We start from the raw sequence: 8,928 nt of genomic DNA on the forward strand, positions 1-8,928 counted from the left end.
TATAAGTAGTCTAATCATTATTTTTAAAAATATATATTTAACATATTAATATATTTTTTATGTAAATATGTTATTGATATCTTATTTATCATTAAAATATTACATATTTAATAAGTTTTTAAGTTTAAATATTTTCTATTTAATTTTAAGGGTGTAAAATATTAAGAATAGAGGGTGTAAAGTTATTAAATTTATATACCTTACTCGTAATTTTTCTCAAAGTAATGCATTTGCCCATTCTCATACAATCGTTGCTCGTGGCCAAAAAAAAAATGTGACTCTTCGCTATCTAGTTTAACTAATAAGGCAGTCTGAGCGATTAAAGGCTTAGCTAGCTTAATTTGAAATCATGTATTCAAGCCTCAAGGTACACAACTGTAACACACCAAAATTTTTTTTTTAATAATTTAACTCAATCATAGTTGGGTTACAGCCACCCAATACATTTTTATATCAATAATTTTAATATAAAATATTTTATAATTGGCTTCAACTCACACACTATAACATTTCAGATAAATTTTTACCTCCCACATGTTATTAGGCTAAATTACATTTGTCCATCCTTATACTCCCAACAAATAAACTAAATCACATTTGTCCATCCTTATACTCCCAACAATTAAAATAAATAATTTAGTCAATTTTCAACACAAGCCAGTTATTTGGCCTCATAATCATGCCATTTTAACCAATCCAAAGTAAACCAAATATTAAAATTACAGTCATCCAAAGTATACCAAAAATAAAAATAGTTTGAAAGGCATGATTACATTTATATATTCATATAATTATCAATAAATAAAAAGCTCTAATATTGGCAATATAACACATTATAAATCATAAATCAAATACCCAAAAGAGACAGTGGATCTATGCCACTAAGCCTCTGGGACTCCTCCACGTGTCACTCGTGACTCTTCTCCTAAAAATTGTTAACCACATAATGAAACTCAAAAATCCCAGTAACCAAAGCCAATTTATGATAGTGTGTACAAACAGTTAAGTGTGTGCTTACTAAGTGAGAACAAAAAATAATATAATTCTAACAAAATATAAGAAATATTACAATACACACAAACAACCATCCTTATATCCCTCCATTAATCTCGAGCCGTAGCCCTCACTCAGTGCTAAATTACCCGGCCAAAGGTAGATTAGCCCGAGCCCTTACAAGCCACCTATTGAGCTCCAATAGGGATGTACCACGTGGCACATAAATACAACAACACTAGCAAGTCTCCCAACACCTCCCACAATAATCAAACAAATTCATAATAATATTGCACAATTATACAATATTACAAAATTTATAATTTTCTCAATAATCACCCAATTAACATGAAGTAACACTAATCACAAATTAAAAGCATGGTTACCTTGTGGCTTTTTCAATAAATTATTCCTTAAAATTTCTCTCTCACCACAATCTTCACCAATAATACAATCTACAAATAACATATTATTTATAAATATTAGTTTCAATTTTTGAAACTAATAAAATAATTATAATAATAAAATTAAAAATATAACATAATTCCTAATCTCAATCTTAATACAAATCTAGAGTTAATACTATTAAGTAAAATTTTTTTAACTCCTCTTTTAATTATCAATAAACATTAATAATCTAAAAATCAAATTTTAAACTAATTTCTATTATCAAAATTTTCTTTTTATTTTATAAATTCGCATCTAAAATACCCAAAAATTAAAAATTGAGTCTCTAGCTTAGAATCATAATCCTATAGCCATAATAATTCATTTCTCATTCCAAATAATCATCTAAACCTCAATAAATCAACATATATTTTCAGATCTAGTTTAGAATTTGATCCATAAGCCACAAATTCAAAGATCATCAACAAATTTATACTCTAGAATATTTATTATACTACTAACAATCTCATAAACCATATTTATTCATCCCTCTTCCAGATCCTAAATCTTCTATCACCATAAAATTAGAAACCAAAGAGGAAGGATGACTAAAAAAAAATTTTAGAACACTTACTTAGTCTTGAAAAACTTGAAATCACACCCTAAATATCCTATTAAAAACTTTTACCTTAAAAACTTAGATATTTTGCACCGGCGACTCGCGTTCTCTCTGCGTCAGCTCACACACGGGAAAAGAATTGAAGAAACGAAAGGAAACGGGTGAGTTTTTATAAAAATTCAGTGGGTCCCACACATTTTTTTTATTATTTCTTCTTTCCTCTCTCTTCTTCTTCTTTTTTTTATTATTTTATACACATCATGCATGCGGCGGCCGAAAGTCTTTTGTTCTCCTTTTCTTTTTTTTTTTTATTCATACATTTTCTCTTTTTTTCATAATAGTAATAATAATTTAATAATATTATTTTTTTAATTAATTAATTAATGAATTTTTTTTAAAAAAATTAATTTAGAATTATATCCTAAGTTAGATTTAATAATCATTTTCTACTAATTTTCTTACCTCTAAATATTTTTTAAAAATTTCTATTAACCAAAATTAATTATTAAAATTTAAATTGGGATGTTACAACAGCCGCGCAATTGAGCACGCAAAGTGTGTCTTGTCAGTGATACTCACAAAACCACCATATTAAGGGCCTACCCTACATGAGGATTCGGATTAGTTTGAAATGGGGTAACGAGCAATGAACCTAGGATATCTACACTCTCTAAGATATCGGGTGGAAAACCAAAAAAAAAAAAAAGAGTTATATTCTCTTGACTAAAAGTTTCAATTTGAACTACTCCTTCCATATCAAATTATAAGATATTTTAGACAAAATTTTACATATTAATAAATATCATTAAATACACATAAAAATCTTATTTTTTTCAAAATAAAATATAAACTTTCAAAAATATCTTTCATTTAATAACATTAAATTTACACTTAATTAGCATTAAATAGATAGAAAAAGGATAATATTGAAATAAGTCTATTTAATAAAATCTTAATCTTTTTAAAGTTTTTTATATTTTGATATGGTAAATCTCTTTAAAAAAATATCTTATAATTTGGGATTGAAGAAGTTTAAGAAGGAAAAATGATAATTAAAGACCTTCTAAGGACATTAATCTCAATTAAGAATCATAAAATTTTAAAATCTCAGTTAAGGACAATGAGAAAAAAAATGTAATTTATCTTAAAGGCCCTTGAGATTGTTTTCACAATATACATTAGCAATTTTTCTACATTGAGTAGTGAATTCCCAATTGGCGTCAATGAATCCTATCTCAAATTTGTGCATCCTAATTTGGACAAGTCACTTTTTATTAAACAATTAATTTTTAAGTGGGATTTTATTTTTTAACAATATACATTAAAAAATTTTTCAAGTCTTATTAATGAATTTTGAAATGGTGTTTTATGTTAAGCAATCGATTGCTAGACGGAATTTCATGTTTTTACAATATACGTTAGAAATTATTTTAAGTTAGGTTAATGAATTTTTAAGTAGCACTTTTTGTTAAATAATTAATTTTCAAATAGGGTTTTATGTTTTCACAATATACATTAGCAATTTTTTTAAGTTAAGTTAATGAATTTTTAAATGACATTAGTAAATCCCACCTCACATTAGTAAATCTCAAGGGTATTTAAGATAAATTATATTTCTTTTATTCTAATTAAGGACCATGATCCTTGACTAAAATTTTAAAATTTTATAATTTTTAATTGAAATTAATATCTTTAAAAGATCTTTAATTATCATTTTTCCGTTTAAGAATGCAACAGCGTTAGCTAACCTGGGCCCATTACAATCTCTTCAAGGCAAGCTCAAGATATCGATACTCTCTGGGGAAAAAAAAAAAGGTGCGGTAAGCAATGACGAAAGCAGAAGACAAAGAAAGGAGCGTTGACATGAAAGTAACCCGAACGTGGCCCAATTCACTTTTTTTTCCTCATATTTACATCATTAAAGGGAAAAATAAAAATAAAAATAAAAATAAACACCCTAATAATTAATAATAATTACAACAATGCCACTGTTATGGTGGCCCCTCTTTGTGCGACTTTCTTTCGTCCCGTTTGTTGTAATTTACTGAGGAAAACAAAAATCTAGTCCATTTATTTTAACTTATTTCATATAAAAACTACTTTTTTATAAAAAAATTATTTTATAAATTTTATTATATTCATTTTAATTTTAAAAAATAATCATAATAAAATTTTTTTTATTATTTTAAGAAATTGTTTTAAAAAATTTCTTAAAATAATTTAATGTTGTAGATGAGAGATAATATTTTAAAAACATAAAACATTCAAAGATATTATCAAATTTTAAATAATATAATAATAAAGTATTTTTATAAAAAAAATTAAAGAGGATATCATAAAATTTAAAAATAAATGACTAATAATATTTTTATTGTTAAAAAATAATGACTGCTTTTTATGAAATTTCTATAAAATAAATATCTTTTTACAAAAAATCTTAATTACTTGAAAATTATTTATTTTTAATCTTAAACAAATGGACCTTAATCTTCATATTTTTTTTATAGTTTTATTAGATTTAGCTTCTAGTCTAGTAATTATGTTTTTAATATTTTTTATCTTTATAAGAACTAAAAATATTAAAACTATAAAGATCCAAATAACAAATGTCATATAGTCTTGTTAAAATTATAGAAACTGAACACATTGAAAGAAAATTACAAGAAAAATAAAAAATTTAATAAAATTATAGAGACTAGTGATTATGTTTTTTCTAATTTATAAATGTAAACCAGTAGGAAAATAAATAAAAATGAGAAAAGAATATTTCTGCTTCTAATCTAAAGAATTTAAAAAAATTTAAAATTAGCTGAAAATATTGAAGCTTTCAAAAAGTTAACTTATCAAACCTCTCCGTTTGTGTGTGTGTATATATATATATAAATCAAATTTACCTTTTTAATAAAAATGAGTTAAAGCATATTTTAGCTTTGGAAGCATTCTGTAATTGATATGATACAATTTTATGATATCTTAATAGTCACCATTGAACCCAAAAAATCTATGGACACATCTTAACGGTTGACTTAATATTTTTTTTAATACACGTTCACGAAAACTCATGTAAGTAAAAAAATTATCCAATCATATCAAAATATATGATATTTCTACATTTAGAAGGCAGCTTATCAAAAATCATTAAGTCAAAATTATTGTTGAATGCTTAGAAAGCAAGTGGATCAGTATATTTATTTGCTTTCTTGAACACATAATTAAAAGTAATTGCCTGATCTTTTATAATAATGGTTGACTTAAAATTGAGGCAACATTACACAAATGTTAAAAGATTAAATATTACATTGCTCTTAATTTTTTTTAATTGTCTCTATAACTCTCTTAGCAATACTTTTATTGTATGACAAAAAAATTGCTATTTAACACTACTAAAAATTCATCTATTTCATTTTTAATTTGTTATACTGCCCTCACTTGATGCACTTTTCTCCTCTTCTCATTTTTTGTACTAAGACACCCACGCACGAACACACACACACACACACACAGTTACACATATACATGCCATGCACTGATGATCGTGAATTAATTCAAGTTTACCCTCTCATGACTTTACATTTATACATATCCAACCAAACGTGAGTCATGAACTTTGTGATAATTTTATTAGAAAGTAACAGCAATTCAGTTTTATTATCTTTTTTGCAAATTGGAATCATTTAATTTAATGTCACTCTAAATTAGAATACTGATTCAAAAGGAACCTTAAGTCACTGAAGGATCCATATTTATGTGGAAGATGATAAAAGAGGGAGAGAGAGCTACAACTCACTCCATCATACAAAAAGGACAAAATATAATCTTGTAAATTAAAATATCTTTTAAAATATTAAAAACATCTCAACTTTTTCTTATTTATTCAGTTAAATGACTCAACTTATTTTGGATGAATTAATTCTAAGCATAGGCCGATTACTTCCAAAAAGTTTAAATTTTATTTGGTAATTAATTTGACTGTGCTAAATGCTAATCTACACATGACAAAAAAAAAATTTAATCCAATCATTGAACAATTTAAAATTTACCTATTATTTTAATAATCATGTTAAAAAATTTTACAATTGAGAGATTAATTTCAATATTCTGTGTTTTAAGTTGCACGAATACTGATACGCATATACATCTATGCTTTAATTTTTAAAGATATAAGATACAATACATTTTCAATACGTGTATATATATTTATAAAAAATATAATTTTAATTTAGAAAATATTCAAATTAGCATATATATATATATAATCCTATATAACAATACCAAATAAAATATAATTATTAATTATATTTTTATTATATCTATACCTAATTGCTTATCACTTGGTACTAATAGGTATAGTATCAATATCTCCTCCTTCTCAATTATTATAAGGTTAAATTTCCACATTTTTTAATTAAAAAAATGTAATATTTATTCTTTTATTACATCCAAGACTTATTTTTTAAAGAAAATCTAATTTTTGACTTTGAAAGAAAATCAAAAAATAATATTAGTAATAAAAAGTTTAATATTGCAAGTTTTAATAAATTTTTATTTTTTAAATTTTTATTTTTCAAGTATCCATTAGCAATCTAGAAATATCAAAAATTTAATTTTTTTTAAATTAAACAAAATAGTATTTTAATACTTTATGGATACATATCAAAAAAATATCAATGAATATCGGTATTAGATATGATACAAATAAAGATACGTCAGGTAATTTAAAGTATCAATGCTTTATAATCTATGTTTCACACTCTTTAATTAAACTAAAAAATATAAAAAATTAGAGAGAGAGAGAAAGGGGGGGTTAAAGGGCATTTTTGTCCCCTCAACTATTCGCTCAAAAACATATGGTATACTAAACTTTTATACGATACAATTTTATTCTTCAACATTTGAAAATGATGCATTAAGCATCTTATTGTTAAAAAAGTTAAATTTAACTGTTAATTAACTTAAAAATTTCAGAAAATGACTTATAAAATTTTCTGTAAATACCCTATAAAAAGTTAATATTATTATGGAAAAATATTACTTTTGGTTCCCGTATTTTGCTTGAGTTTTGCTATAGATTTTTGTACTCTATTTTCAATGTTTCAGATTCCTACATTATTTTTCATTTGCAACATTAGTTCTTGCATTTTCAGAGAGATGTTGACATGATATAAACGGTGTTAGTAATGCTAACATGTTAATTAACATTGTTAATTTTGTACTTACATGTCTAATTTAGTATATCTAGAGAATGACTTTAGTATATTTATTTAATGAACTTAAATGTCATGTAGTGGTACTTGGATATGGTAGAGAGTCAACACGGCAACAAGTTTATAAAACTCATTTCTTTGAATCAAATTAAAGAAAATGTTTGAGAAATTGCCATGTGCTCTCCTCATTCCTCAAAGCCCCACGGTAACAGTATTATAGGCTATTGGAAATTTAATCTAACTCAATTTAATAAATAAGTATTATGATATAGTAATAGGATCAACCCTTCTCATTTGAATTCCCAAGATTCCTTGATGCTCACGCTTAAGAAGCACAAGTACTCACAAATTATAAAAGCGTTATAAAAATATGGGATGAGTTTGAGTGCAATTGCCACCATGAAATCAAGCAAGTTAACTTATACTTCCTCTGCTAATTTGATGTTTTGAGGGGAAAAAAAATTCATTTTACCCAAAAAAGAAGAAGTAATAATTCATTAATAAAGCTTATTCAAAGTGTTATTCCTTATTATTTCAATCTTTAGATATCTTTCTTTCTCTCCCTTATTAAATGAAAGTATTTTTGAAAATTTATATTTATTTTTGAAAAAATTAAAATTCCAAACCATATTTAACTGACTTCATCGGTATTTATAATTTTACCAAAAACGTGTTTTATAAAATAGCAAACTTATGATGTAATGGTTCTTCTCTTCTCCTCAGGACCTGTAACTTTGATACTCCCCACTCATAAAAACAAAGGCCTATTCGATTCAACAAACAGTGATGCCAAAACAAAAACATCAAAAAACAAGTCTTATTTCATCAGAGGTAACATCGACCAGTGAATTGCACGATGTCAAAGCAATAATTGAATAAAAACTCAAGCGATCAAAGACTTAACAGAAGATTCGAAATACATAAACATCAATATAAAATATTACACCAGGCTTTGTGTACAAATAACATGACAATACACTACCATGGACAGTTCAGAGCAATTCAAAGATGAAATCCATAAATTGACAAGTCATGTGGTGAGGTAGTACAAAATATTAAGTGATATAGAAGAAAAAAATAACATATTCTAATCCTATTTATAAATTACTTTCAGTATAAATCAATAGAATTAAGAAAAATATTAAATCTCATTAATTCTATCTAAAAATTTAATAAATTTTTAACTTTATCTCTGTCAAATATATATACTTTAAAAATAAAATACTCTAATATTTAATAATTTTTTGGCATTTATAAAGGTGAAAGGATAAAAATAAATAGAAAAATTATAAAAATATTTTATAAATAAGATCAAAATAAAAAATTTCTCTCCCTTTGTCCAATAAAGAAGACCAGGAACACGATGGGCAACAGCAAGGGATAAGACATTGCAGTGAACGAGTGAGATATGAGATAAGAGTGAGTGCTTGATCTGCTTTTGTCAGATTACGAACAAAAGAAGGAAAAGCATGACTAGTGAGAAAGATTGATGATGAGATAAGACTATTAGTTGAAATGTCAATGAAATATTCACAGTAATGTTTAGTGAATATTATTAGCCTCTGCATAATTTGCACACTTGGGTAGCTTCCACGTCTGTTCTCAAAGGCTGTGAACTGGGGACAAGTTATCACGGAGAGCAACAGGAACCAGTAGTCTTGTAAGGGTTTACGTCAAAGATAAGCCACAAGGACATTCATAACAATAATGAATGGTCATGCGTTG

Source organism: Prosopis cineraria, unplaced genomic scaffold (genome assembly GCF_029017545.1).
Source record: "Prosopis cineraria cultivar Desert tree isolate PC_DT_omini unplaced genomic scaffold, ASM2901754v1 PC1, whole genome shotgun sequence".
Lineage (NCBI taxonomy): Eukaryota > Viridiplantae > Streptophyta > Magnoliopsida > Fabales > Fabaceae > Prosopis > Prosopis cineraria.